The sequence below is a fragment of the Talpa occidentalis genome, unplaced genomic scaffold, assembly GCF_014898055.3.
Source record: "Talpa occidentalis isolate TD23 unplaced genomic scaffold, MPIMG_talOcc4v2.1 talOcc4.8, whole genome shotgun sequence".
NCBI classification, from domain to species: Eukaryota; Metazoa; Chordata; class Mammalia; order Eulipotyphla; family Talpidae; genus Talpa; species Talpa occidentalis.
In genome coordinates, this window is record NW_023605194.1 from 24,298,677 (window position 1) to 24,312,883 (window position 14,207).

At 47.6% G+C, this 14,207-nt stretch overlaps 1 protein-coding gene across 1 annotated transcript in view; it reads left to right on the forward strand.

Moving 5' to 3' along the window:
• Positions 1–254: 254 nt before the first annotated feature.
• Positions 255–14,207, forward strand: part of LOC119234212 (sorbin and SH3 domain-containing protein 1-like) — a 182,942-nt gene continuing 168,989 nt past the window's right edge. The window contains 1 exon segment of the mRNA XM_054690406.1: positions 255–289. The gene's annotated coding sequence lies outside the window, so the exon portion shown is untranslated.

Sequence of the window (14,207 nt, forward strand, 5' to 3'; positions counted from 1 at the left end):
GGGGTGGCCGGCGCTCCCCCGCCGCCCCGGGCGCGCACGCCCCTTCCTGTCACCGCGGGCCGCCCCGCCCCCCGCCCCGTCGGCCGCCCGGGCGCCGCGGAGTGGCCGGGCCCAGGCGCATGCAAATGAGGGGGCGGCCGCCGCAGCCCATTGGCCGCCGGCGGAGTGTCGGTGAAGTCAGCGCCGGGTCCCAGAAAAACAGAGCGGGGCCGGCCGCGGCGTGCAGAGCCGGAGGGGCAGGACGCGCGCCCGCCGCCCGCCGCCCGCCGCCCGCCGCGCGGCCCGCAAGGTAAGCCCGCGCCCGCGCCCGCCGCCCGCCCGCGGCCGCGATGCCGGGGGCGTGCGTCGGCCCGGCCCCCGCGGGCGGCGCCTTTGTTCCGAGCTCGCAGGGGGCGCGTTTAAAGGGCCAGCTGTTGGGGGGACTGGGAGACCCCCTGCCTCCCTCCGAGCATCCCCGGGGCCTGCGGAGACCCGCGGCCCTGCCCCCCTCCTCGGCCGCGTCTTCCCGCCTGCCGGCTTGCGGATCCCTGGTCTTCCCGCGAAGTTCCCCGGGGTGCGGGGATTCTGGAAGATTCCGGGCTTCCCCCCTCTTTTTTTGTGGGTGGGGGGTTCGGGCGACCGTGGCCTCTGCCGGGGGAGAGCGTCCGCCTGCTGCGGGCGGGCTGCGGCTTGGGCGGGCGGAGGGGCAGCGCAGACCCGGGGGGTTCGCCCTGTAAAGTGAAACTAGCGAGCGGGGCTCCGCTGCAGCGGCCGCCCGAGCATGCAGGGAGCGCGCGGCAGGATGGAGGCACCTCAGGTGTGTGTGTTCATTCATCAGCATCCCCGGGCGGGGGGCGGCGGGGGGACGCGGGGCGCCCCGCCTGGCCGAGCACCCGCCGGTGTGAGCGGGTGCGGGTGCGCGTGTGTCCCCGGGGACACCGTGCCCGCCCGGCCGCGCGTCTCCTCCATCGCCCGCAGTGACTGGCAGCGTTGCTGGGCGGCTCATCCCCGAGGTGGGCAGAAGGCAGCACCTCTCTCCAATTCCCTGGGCATCCTCGGCCCCCACCTGGCTGCTTTCCGGCGTCGCTTCCTTGACAAGCGGTAGCGCCATTCGAGATAGAAGGGGAAAGAGGCTGGAAGTCATTATGTCCCTTTCATAGGGGAGTGTGCTGTTGAATCCTGCATCCCGGGGCATCCGCTGTCGTAAGATGGCTTTGAAATCCACCAGTGCATGCTTTCTCCAGGCAGACAGAATCCATCACGCTATTACGTTGCTCCATAAAAGCAGAAGGGGTCCCACCGAGCTGGGCTCGTTTCATCCAGACTATGGGTTTCCCCAGCATGTTCTGGCTGAGCCTTTGGATTTTTGTTTTAAACTGAGCGCTGGATGTTCCCGTTGTCACAGGGCGGACCTACTGAAATCGCCCGAATTGATTTCCCCTTCAATAGGAGGGAGGTTCATTTAGAGACATCATGGAACCTATCCGGCCTGTCAGGCCTCTGACATCACCCACTCCATCCCTTGGGTGCTTTCCCTCTTTTAAGTGCAGGCCATCCATGGCCTTTCTGTCTCCACTCCCTTCTTTGATTTTTGAACCCCTCTATTTAGATTCATTTTGTGTTTGGGGTTGGAAAGGTGACTTGGCGGTGATGAAAGAGAAGGCAGTAGGTTAAAAGTGGGGTGGGCAACAGATGGCAACAGCAGCCTCAATGACAGGAAATACATGCCAAATATTTGGCAACTCCTTTTCTAGGGCCCTTTGAGACAGTGACATAGAAGGTTTGTCTAGGGAGTGAGGGGTGTGTGTGTGTGGACTATGGAGGAGGGTTAGAGGAGGTGGATGCTGCCAGTCATTTTTCTGCCCCACCCCCTGGATGATGCCTTAAATAGCTCCTTGTTAGCCAAGCTCTGAAGTGTCGCCTCTTGACCTGAGGGGCACGTGAAAAGCAGGAAAGGGTAATCTGTTGGCATGATCTTTGGCAAAGGGTGATCTTTGCCCTGGGCTCTGTTGGAGTAGACGGCTAGGAAAGGGTTAGTTCTTCAGGGGTTGCGGAGAGCACATTTCTCAGCTGGAGGGCCCTGAGTTGTACTAGGTCGGTTGACTTCTCTGCAGGGTATTAGCAACTGAAAAGAAATGCTTTCTACCCTGTTGGAAGAAGAGAGGGCGGGTCCCTTCTTCTTCTGTTGGATACCCACCCCCCTGTGGCTCTTTTCTGCTCTTACCTGCCCTCTTCACCCCCCCCCCCACCTAGAGTTTCTGTGAACTTTTCTGAAGGGTTTGGGGGTGCTGAGGGATGAGGTAGGAGTAATGGGAAATGACCAACAGATGTTTCTTACTGACAGAACAAAGCACTGTTTAACTATTCCCTCTTTTGCTCTCCCCCAACTCAAGTTTAATATAGACAGCAGAGTCTGGGGTTTTCTTTGCAGAGAATGAATGGGCAGGGTCCAGGAAGAGAAGCTTTATTATGCAGCATTAGTAATCATCTGATCATCCAAACTTAGCTCTGGACTCTCCCCTGGACATGCAGAGACATTTGCTGTAGGGGGCACTCACTGGTAATTTAGGATTTCAGCTGTCTCTATGAAAAAGGAAATGAATGATCTCAAAAAGCTTTGGTGGAGGAGCTCTGGACCGAGCAGGACAGCTGACTTCAATCCTCACCACCAACCTGCTTTGGGCTTTGAGCTGGTGGCTTCCGCTCTCTGAGCTGTGTCCTTGTTGGTAAGCTGGAGGGCTTTGCAGGAGACCATTTCCCCCAGCTTCCTGACAGCATTACTGTTCAAAGATTCAGAAGACAGTTTCTGATGGTGTTCTTAGATTCTTTGCTGTGTACTAAATTGACGTTCAATTCCCAGTGTTGCTCAATGGCATGAAAGAAGATTCCAGGTCTCAGGCTTCTGTTGGATTCAGACTTACCTTTTCCCTTACCATTGCAATGCCTGAGGTTTTACTGTATGTAAATAATTGAGAGCTCAAAGGATCCAGAGTGAAAGACACCCAGACTAGGTCGTGGGTGGTTGGTTGGAGAAATGAAGGTGGGTGAGAGCGTGCTATGGACTCAATAACTCATTCTCTTCCTGTGTATGTTTAACTCACTGTTTTATTTATGGTTATAGAAGTGAATGTTTAGATAATTTAGAACACGAGAAGAGACCTCTGTGATTGCCGGGTTCAACTCCCTTCACTGAGGAATTTGATGCCTTGGAGTTGTGAGGGGATTCATCCAAGGTCACACAGCTAGCAAGATGCAGAGCTAAGCCAGGCATCCAAGTGGAAAGACTCTAGGTCCTGTGCTCAGCTGCATCTCTTAAGCCCGCTTTTCCTCTGAGAGAAATGATACTAAGTTGGGGTAAAGAAAAATACAGGGGACATAGGGGCAGCAGAAGGGAGAGGCTGAAGAAACAGACCAGTGGGAGGTTGAGAGCAGGTCAGGTAGGGAAAGGGAAACAGACACCATCTTGGATGAGGGAGAAATAGAGCTGGAAGGGGCAGGCTCTGTCATCTGTGAAATTGTAGGTGTCAGTAGCCTTTAGATTAAGGAGAGGTTTGGCTTAGACTAACTAGGTGGGAGCTGAGAGTCCAGCCTGCGTGGAGACTGACTGGAAGTCTCCTTGGGATCTCTCCTGACCCTCAGATTGCAGAGTGTGGTTGAGGCATCTTCATTTCAGGGTTGACTGAGGCCTTTGGAACCACTGGAACATGCAGAATTTGAATGTGTGGGAAGTCAGGTGTGCTGGTGGTGGTGCTGGAGAATGCTGAGGTAGGACCCAATTCTGCTGAGGCCCCATTTTTTTTGTTTTTTGTTTTTAATACAAAACTAAAAAAAGTTTTCCTTGGATTTATTTTTCAATTCAAGCATTTTCTCCTCTTTAACTTTTATTGGTCCTTTGTATGGTTCATACAAATACATTTCATGTATTCTTTACAGAGGGAAGCGCTTGGGGATGACTGATTTACTGAACTGTATGTAGCTCATTTGGGGGATCCTCTGGCCTATGACTTGAGCTAAACCTCAGAATGTTCCTATGAGCAATTAAAGAGCCCTGTGAACAGTGGTTAACCAGGTTGGTGACCATTCAAAGGCAAGAATAAAAGATGATAATACTTTGAAGTCTATAGCCCAAGCCAACAGCTGGCCATGAATAGTGTAATTTACTTGGTCTAAGTTTTCAGGCCCAGGAAATGTCTCTCTGGATCCTTTAGTTGCTCCCTCATTTAGTGCTTGGTTAGTCATGTGTGTCTGTCTGTCCCTGTATCTCACAGTCTTCCTATCTTCCTTTTCCCACCTCTCCCTCCAACATTTTTTTTAAAAAACGATTTATTTATAGGGGCCTCCCCGGTGGCACAGCGGTTGAGCACTGGGTTGCGAAGCTGCCCGTGGCCTCTGTGGCGCCAGTTCGATCCCCGGCTGCTCCCCGGCCACCGGAGGAGGGTCCCACATGGCAAGCAGACCTCTCCTGCCGCCCGCTGCTCCCCTCAGCAGTGTACTTCGGTCCTTCTGCCTGTTCTGCTCCCCGCTCTGGCTCTGGTGAATTCTCTCACCCTCCTGCGCTTCTGACTGTACCCAGTGCTTGTATAAACAAACAAGCAAATAAATAAATAATAAATAAATAATACATGCCTCTTTAAAAATAAATAAATAAATAAAAGATTTATTTATATATGCATACAAGAACTGAGGTAAAGGCCAGAGGCGTGGGGGGTGGGAGGATCCACCAGAGACAGAGCCGGGAACAGAACAGGCAGTCTGACTGAAATACACTGCTGAGGGGAGCAGCGGGTGAGTCAGGAGAGGTCTGCTTCGCCATGTGGGTTGCTCCCTGGCCAGGGATCAAACACATGCTGCAGTGGCTGCGGATTGCTTCATAGGTTGCGTCTTAACCCCTTGCGCCACCAGGGAGGCCCTCCCTCCACCATTTCTTTCTTCCTCCTGCTACCCTTTCTTTTGCTCTCCTCCTAGTATAGCTTTATTCCTTGCCCACCTTTCCTTTCTTTACTCTCAATAATATAGCTTTGGAATATATTTTAGTATATTTATTGAATCATTATCATGTCATCTTCTCTTTTCTTAATTTGAAGTCCATTGAGTTCAGTCTTTTTAATTGCGCGTGTGTATTTTACACACAGAACAAACCAACCCAATTAAATTTTTTTTTTGCTTCTGTGTGGCCTTGCATTGATGTCTCTCCTGCCCCCCTTTCGGGGATCAGTAGTGACTCTTTATAGAAAAAAAAAAAAAACCTCAGCTCACTATCATGTGGTTATTATTATTTTTATGACAAAAACATCTTTAACAATAGAAAAAGTTTCCACCCCTGTATTGTGGACACAGGGGACACCCTCTCCCAAGAGATTTGCCCTATTTCTTGACTTCCTTCCATGGGGAGTGTCTGTAATATATTCTCTAACAGAGGCCTCTAACTATAAGGGGTTGGGAATGTGGATGGGGGAACTGGACCCCTTGTTGGTAGTTCTGGTAATATTTGGGGAGAGGAGGGATGTAGGCTTATGGCCAAGAGAATGCATCTAGAGGAAATTCAGTGTAATGGTTTTGTTTTTTTTTCCCCCTAGAACTAACCCACCAGACTTTTTAGAAAAAAAATTAAATTCTTCTCAACTTTCTGATTAGTGTCATGTGGGATCCAGGGTGTATCTTGGTGACACAGGGAGGCTAGGTAGCCCTGGCGGGTGCTGGTGTTAAATCCAGATTCTTTTCGTGGCTGGGTGCTGCAGCCCATTCACAGTTTTTTCTGATGGTTGATTACACAGAAGATCGAGTCTTGATGCTCTCTGGTCAGTGGTAGTTCAGTGTCCCTCATACAGGAAGTCACCTTGAAGTCTCCTGAGTTTTCTATTCTATAATGTGTCTATGCTGGTTTTAGTGTGAAAGTATTTCAAATGCTTTACTATTGAGTACAATTGATGGCCCAGGAAAATGTGTATATCTCAGGCCCTCCCTAATCCATGCCCACAGGGAAGCCAGCAGTGGGGTAGCTTAATACCACCTGCTGCTGCTAAGAGCTGTCCCTCCACCTTGCCCACTGGCTCTGCTGGATGTCCCAGTTGCTCAGCCTTCTTCCACTGCCCCAGAGTCCAGGTTCTCCCCCATGCCAGCCCTTTTTCTCCTTTGCCTGACTGATTCCTCCTCTCAGGCTCCCTTCACATCTGAAAAAGAAGCTTTTTCTTCCTGTATTTTCATGTCTCCTTCCATTGTCACTGCTGCTTCCCTTTTCTGTCTCATCCACAGCTTGTGGGGTCTGGCAAGAAAGAATCCGTGTTCCATCTCTCTTGAAATTAGATTTTAATTTGTACCAAATTCATATATATATCATAGAGTTGTGCTATATATATATTTTTATTTATATATATATATATATATATATATATATAATTTTTAAAGTCAGTGCTGTAAGCCTCCTAAGAAGGCTGTGTCACTTCAGCAACAAATTAGCACTAGTGTTAGTGGCTTAAAGTGACACAAATTTATATTAAGTTTTGAGGGCTGGAAGCTTGAAGAGTCTTACTGATCTGAAATCAAGCTGAAAGCAGGCCTGTTATTCCCTTCTGGGAATAATCTGGTTCCAGCTGTCTTCCCACTTCTAGATGCTGCCTCCAGTCCTTGGCTCATGGTCTCCTTCCTCATTCTTCAAAGCCAGCCATGGTCAGTCATTGCGTCACATGACCTCTGTCACAGTCACGTGTTCCACTGCCTCCCTTCTACCTCCCTCTTCCACTTAAGGACACAGGCGATCCAGGGCTCAGATGGATAATCAAGGATAGTTTCCCTGCTTTACGTTCAGTTGATTGAAAACCTTAATTCCTTTTGCAATCTTAATTCCCCTCTGCCATATAAGATGTTTATAGGTTTGGGGATTAGGATATGGAAATCTTTGAAGGACCGTTAATCTGCCTGGCACAGGTACTTCTCACCCTTTAAGCTGTTTCTACTGATACCATGATCTTATTGGTAACTTACTTCTTACAGTGCCATGTCCGGATTGTTCATGTCACAGGTTATGCCTTCCTGTCCCCCTGTGGCTCAGTGGACACTATTTCCCGCTGCCCACCACCTTGCCCACATGCTTCCTTTCCTCTCCCTCCTTACAGTATGATTACATCACAGTTCTAGTCGCATTGATAGTGCTCACAATATTTTGACTGTGTCAGTTGTGTCTGTGGCTGAGCCATAGAGCTGTGCTATAATGACATTTCCTCTTTTGTACATTTTTTTTTTGATTAATTGCCTCCTTTTTTCTATTTATTTAGTTTTTTTTATGTGCTTGTTATTAATTTCCAGAGTCTCTCTGACAGCATTTTAAAGCATCTCTTTTATAACGTGTGTTCCTTTTAATTTTGTTATAATGTTTTCCCTTGGAGACTTCTCCTCTGAGGTCCCCACTGTCTCTATTCTGGGCCCAGCGACCTGTACACCAAAGGCGTGACTCATCCTAGGGATTCCCTCCTCTTGTCCTGGGTGAAGCCTCTGTTTCTTCTGTCTTGATTTATTACTTCAGGAGTTTCTGAGATCTGCTGATCAAATTTGCATCTGCAATGTTCTACACTCACACTTGACTGGTGATTTGATTTGTCTGGATTATTTGGTTAAATAGCATTTTCTCTTGAATTTTGAAGACATTTTGAAACCACTGTCTTCTCATTTTAAAAATTGATGTTGAAAATACAAATGCCATTTTGATTCTTGTTCATATCTGGATAACATGTTTTTTTCTCATGGAAAGTGTTAGGTTCTTTTTTCCATGTATTTGGAATTTTCTTTAAAAGTTGTGTTGGGTCCTTGGTACATTCTTTTGATCTAAAGACTCACATACTACAGTTTTGGGAAATTTCCTTACATTTTACTTGGGTAATTTCCTTCTCACCATTTTCTATGTTTTGTGTTTGGAACCCCTATTAGTTGGATGTTGAACTTTCTGGACTGAGTTTGTAATTTTAAGATCTTACATTCCTTGTTTTCCTTGTTATTTTTCTTGCTGATAGACACATTTATCTTTTATCTTTAGTACTTCCTTTTGCAATTTTTATTTATGCATTCATGGTTTTGCATGATACAGATTAGCATGTTTTACTTTCTAGAGCTCCTTAGTTCTCTGATTGTGCCTTTTTATTTATTTATTTTAATAGCATCCTGTTCATGTTTCATGGGTGCAATAAATTCACTTACTAGTTTTGGGTTTTTTTTCTTTGTGTTTTCCTGGGTTTTTTTTCTTTGTGTTTTCCTGTTGTTCCCTGCATTGTCTTCATTTCCCCCAAGTTCCCTTTTCTGTTTATTTTGGTTACTGTATTTCCCATTGGAGCCACCTTTTATGTATCTGTCCTTGAATGTCCATTTACATTTAAGAGTAGGGGCCAACATGTTTATTGGGCGCCTGTGTAATAGGAAGGGGCTTGTTAGCTTTGTTGTAGAGTGGCCCAGCATGGAACTCCCCTGGGGACACCTCCATATCAGTACTTAGAGAACTTGTCTCTGGGGGATGTTGGATTTTCCTGGAGAAGAGTTAGCCAGTGGGGGTGATTGTATTCCGGGAACCTTAGCGGGAAGGGAAGCCAGGTACCCTGATTGATATACAGACTTTCACTTCATTCATCTGTCGCTGGAAGAGTGCCCATCCTGCTTTCCTCCCTCCTTGTGTCTCTCAACTGGGTCTGAATTCAGAGTCCTGGTATAATTTCCCTAAATAGTGACTTTCCACCTTCTGCCGCCTGCAGGAGGGAAGTCACCAGGCTCAGCAGATTGCAGGAAGGAAGGCCCCAAAGGGTCTGATTCTTCCTTACACCAACTTTTAGCAAACTATATCCTCCTTTTATCTCCCTCCTGGTGCCCACAATTCCTGAGCCTTCTGTTTCAGTTGCATAAGTTGCCACTTGGTTAGTGGTCTTCTCCTCTGCTTGCACTTCTCAGAGCAAATGAAGCAGAAACCTGCATCAGCTGGGATGGTGGTCAGCTCTCTGTCTCCCACAGTTCTGTTGACATATTTTCCCTCTGCTGTTGTCATGAAAAGTAAATTCTACTGTTCTCTTAATGGGCCTCTAGGAGGGAGCAGAGATAAATATGGCTGTTCAGCCTCTGGTTTAATCTGAAGTTTGTTTCATCTCTTTACCCAAACCCTTAAGCTGGTGCCTGTTGTATTTTATATTCCTAGGGTGTGTCTGTGAAATGACTGAATGCATGTTTCTGAGATGGCCTGCTTACATTTACTCATCAGATTTCAAGAGAGTCCCAAACATACATTCTTACAAAAACAAACCCATTGTTTATTCTGAGATAGACATAATCACAGGCAGCAGATCTTGCATTCTCCCCATGCAGTGGAGGATTAAAAGCACCCCATGCAGTGTAGGATTGAAAATACTACAGACATTTGGGCCAGTGAGTGACAAGGCCCAGGTATTGTCTCCAGCATCTCCAGCCACCTGGGCTACCTTGAGAAGCCACTTAACCTGTCTGGGGCTTGGTTGATTCAACTCATCATGCTGGAAACTCCCTGCATGGCAGGTGCGGTGCTAGGATCTGGCTAGGTAGTTCTTCTGACACAGTTCAGTGTGTTGTGCATGTGTGTGTTATGCATTTGCATCCTGATGTTAACTCAGTGACTTGCACAGGCAAGTGTTCTGCAAATTTGTCCTCTTGCTTTTTCTAGATTCTGTACTCTGTGAGGACCCCATTGTTGTCATCATCTTTGTATCATCTGTGTTTGCCACAGTCCTTGGAGCACAGGCATGTGGTAAATATTAGATTTTTCCACTTAGAAAGGGTACATCAAAGAAATATGATGCTCAACCAAAATCTCCAGACCTTGAGTGGAGAAGGAAGCCTCGCTCATGGGGAGATCAACTGCATACCTCTTGGCTCACTTACAGAGTCAGGGGACAGTGGTGGGGGTGTGGCGGTGATGAAATCAGTGGACATAGTACTTCTGATTCTAGAGGATCTTTCCTCCCGAACAGATCTCAGCTGTGTATTTGATCTTACTTAAGACTGGATTAATCTTAACTATAGATGCAGTCCTGCATTTACAGTGTATAAAAATGTGTTAAGTGCTTTTTCTCAAACTGGTAAGCTAATGTGCCAGGACTTGTAAGTAGGAATTTCAGAGAGATCGATTTAGTTCCACAGGGGGATTTTGTATTATGAGAGCTATTCCCCATCATTTGCATTGGGAAGCTCTGAGCTCTGGGCTCTAGGATTACAGGGGTAACCACCGAGAATGAGACCCCTCCATCTTGCAGTTTATAGACAAGAGCCAAACTTTCCAATATGGTAGTCATAGCTACACATGGCTGTGTAAGCTTTAATTAAATAACATGAAATGTAATTCAAAATTCATTTTCTCAGTTGCATTAGCCACATTGTAGGTACTTAGTAGCTACGTGTGACTAGTGGCTACTATGTGGCTGGCTGAGGTGTAGAGCATGTCTACAGCTCAGGATGCTCTTAGGCAGCCTGCACTGGACTGCAGAGCTGACATTCTGTTTCTAGACCAGGCATCTGTGATGACCCTGTTTCACAGTAGAGGCAGTGAGGCACAGAAAAGCCATTTGTTTCAGGTCATGTGGCTGGGAGGACCTGAGACGAGAACAGATCTTTTATCTTAGTGCTTGGCTTTTCTCGCCGGGAGTGAGATGAGAGTGACTAAGTGTGTGGTCTCTGCACACAGGCTGCCTGGGTTCACACCGAGGCACTGCTGCTTCTCAGGACAAGTTACTGCTTTGTGCCTCAGTTGCCTCACCTGTGAAATCGAGAAGAGAATAGTACTTACCTCACATGATGGTGGGCAGGAGCCGATGATGCAGTGATGCCAGTCTTTATTTTGTTATTTTTTATTTTTATTTATACAAGCACTGGGTACAGTCAGAAGCTCGGGAGAGTGAGAGAATTTACCAGAGCCAGAGCGGGGAACAGAACAAGTAGACTGACGAAGTACACTGCTGAGGGGAGCAGTGGGTGGCAGGAGAGGTCTGCGTGTCATGTGGGACCCTCACCTGGTGTCCGGGGATCGTACCAGTGCTGCAGAGGTTGTGGGCAGCTTCGCAACCCAGTGCTCAACTGCTGCGCCACTGGGGAGGCCCAATGCCAGTCTTTAGAACTATTCCTGACCCAGTAACTACTCAGTAATGCTGGCTGCTCGATTGGGAACGAGAAGGGTATGGAAGTTATCAGTAGAGTCGGGGGAGACATTTTCTTTCTTTTTAACTTAATTAAACATTTTTGATCTATTTTTATTGATTTTTATTGAAGTATAATTGACATTTAACATTGTATTTATTAATCAGGTGTACAACATAATGATTTTGTTATTTGTATCGATGGTGAAATGATTACTGGAATAATCTAGGTAACATCCATCAATTTATATATAAATTTTCTTTCTTGTAATGAGAAGTTTTAAGATCTGTTCTCTTAGCAACTTTCAAATATGCAATACGGTATTTTTAACAACAGTCACCAGGCTGCACACTGTATCCCCAGGACTTATTTATTTTATTATGGCAAGTTTGTGCCTTTGACCTTCTTCGCCCATTAGGAGGTATTTTTAAACAGGAGACTGGAATGGAAAAAGAACACTGGCAGGAGAGATTGTATTTGTAGAGCTGACGACCACCTGCAGAGAGACACTAACGTCTAAATGTTTCTAACCAGGGGCTGCGTCAATCATGTGAGCTGATGTAAAAATGGTAAAAATGTTCACCACACCCTCAGAGGCCCTGTCCTGTCACTGGCTCCCTCCTTTTGGTCTGCCTGTACCCACAACCCTTTCTCCTGTCCCTAGACATTCCTTCTCCTCCCCACTGTATCCCCACTTGGAGGCATGGGGTCATGGTTATTTACCATCACCCCATGGAGCAGAGGGCCGTGCCAAAGGAGTACAGAAGAGAGAGGGACAGAGCCAGAGAATTTAGCACTTGGACCCTAGATTTCCTGGGGAGATTTCTATCTCTTGGCACTAGCGTTGCCACCATTGCTCTGTCTCGCTACAGACCCATCCGCTGCATGTAGCATGGTGTTCAGAGGTGCCTGTTCTACTTGATGAGGGTGCTCTGATGTTGGTTCTAGGGATGGGAGGACACTGTTTGATAGGAAATCTCTGCCCACATGTGGAACTTTAGTTTCAGAAGTGCTTTAATAGTTATTTTATTCATTCATTAAATATTGGCTAACATGGTAGATATGGGCCTTGCCCTTCAAGAGTTTATTTCCTCATAGCACCAAGAAGACTGGGCTCTTGTTTTTCCCAGGAGGCAGTCAACAGTTTGCTTCAGGCTTTTAAGCATAGGAAGGTTTTAGTATGACACGTATGAGTGTGGGGAGGGGGTGGATAGCAGGAGCTGGTAGTGCGGGCATCTCTCCTGACCCAGGCGGGTGTACACAGCAGGGAGTAGGGATAGGCTAATGTGGGAGAGACAGCTCCTCGTGGAGACAGCTGCTGCAGGGGTAGGACCTGTAGCCACCGGCCGGCTGGCGTTCCAACCTACAGTCTTGGTTTTGCCTTTAATTATTAAATTCATGGGCTATTTAAACACTCACCTGAGGACAGGCATCTAGTCCTGGTAGACCCAGGGCTAATCTGTGATGAGACTGTTCCTGGGAACCTGGATCCTCAATGTGGCATAAAAATTACAGGTTCTGCCTGAGGATCAATGGTCAGGAATGTTGAGAACTTGGACCTTAACCTGTAACTGACTCTGCCAGTCTCGTTCCTGTTTGGCCTTGACTTTCCATCATCAGGGGTGATGTTCTAGCTCATAGCAGCTGTGACAAGAATGGGTGCTTATTCAGGCCTGGAATTGCCCTTCTGCCTGCATGTCAATGTGAAGACTCAATACTCATTTATGTAATGCCTTATGCATCATCGATCATGACGCCAGCTTCAGGCTGACCTTTGAACTTGGTTCCCCAGTAGGAAGGGTCATAGGGCATATCTTGTGAAATCCAGCTTCTTTTATTGCCTGGAATTTGTGTGGCACCTGGAGGCTGTGCATGTGCACAGTGTCCTTATCTGACATGTAAATAGAGCACTCATCTGCAGATTTCTCTTGTCCAGTTAGTTTGCCTTTCGTTGGGCAGGCCCAGAGTTGGGCGACTGTTTCCTGCCAGCACAGAATGATGGTCAAGGGTTATACCTACTATACCAAATTGACGAGAGTAAGGGGTGGACAGGGACAGGGGGAGGGGAACCGTTTTGTGGTATGTCTGTGTTAGGGAGTCTCTCCAAGGCTCTTGTAATGTAGACATTGCTGACTTTTCTGTGCTTGGGCCTTTCTTTAGAGACAGTTCTCATGGGAGGCTGGTGATAGATGGGGCAGGATCCTGAAGCCAGGGACGAGGTTAGAAAGGCCCAAACTGAAGCTAGAAATCAGAGTCTGCCTCAAGAGTCTGGGTGGTGGGATTGAGAGTGGGTCAGGGATCTGGATGGAGAAGGTAAGGCAAAAAATAGTAACCAGGCTGCTTTTAAGCAGGACAAAATGAGTAAGGTTCTGGAGAAAGCAAAATTCCAGCCCAGACAGAAAATAGAGAAATTGGAGAAAGTTCGACTTGGAAAGTCAAGAATCCAAGCAGGGTTTGGTGGTGGCTGCAGAAAACTGGCTTGCCAACCCCTGAGCCAGGGCCAAGGCAGTCCTGGGCCTTTTGTGGTTTTTTTGTGGGCCTCTCTGTGGGATATGGTCCATGAGTGAGCCAGCACTGGCAGGTGTGAGGGGGCGAGGCCCCCCAGAAGCTGGGAAACGTTAGTCATGCCTGAGCCCTAATAGAAGGGACAGCGCCTCCTGGAGACAGCTGCCCCTGGAGGAGGCCCTGCAGCCCCCGGCCGGCGCTCCAACCTACACTCTTGGCTTTGCCTTTAATTATTAAATTCATGAGCTATTTAAAACACTCACCTGAAGCATCATTGTGAATAATTTTCCCTTCCTGGGGTCAAAGGAATGTCCATAGCTGAGGGGTTTTGCAGTTGCAGTTCTGTGTCGCCAGGTTGGACCCTGAAGGAACCTAGACCTGGGCAACCAGGAAACCTGCAGGGTGCCCTGGACACTGGGGTGCGCACCTCCATGCACCGTCTTGCAGATTGGCATTTATTTTGCGTGAATCCCTAGTTGGAGGAATAGAGCAGGTTCCTGTCCAACATAGGCAAAGAAGAAACAGCACTGTGAGAGAATGTAAAATATTTAGCTCTGTCATTAAAAAATTAAACTGCCTAGGAGCCTCTGATT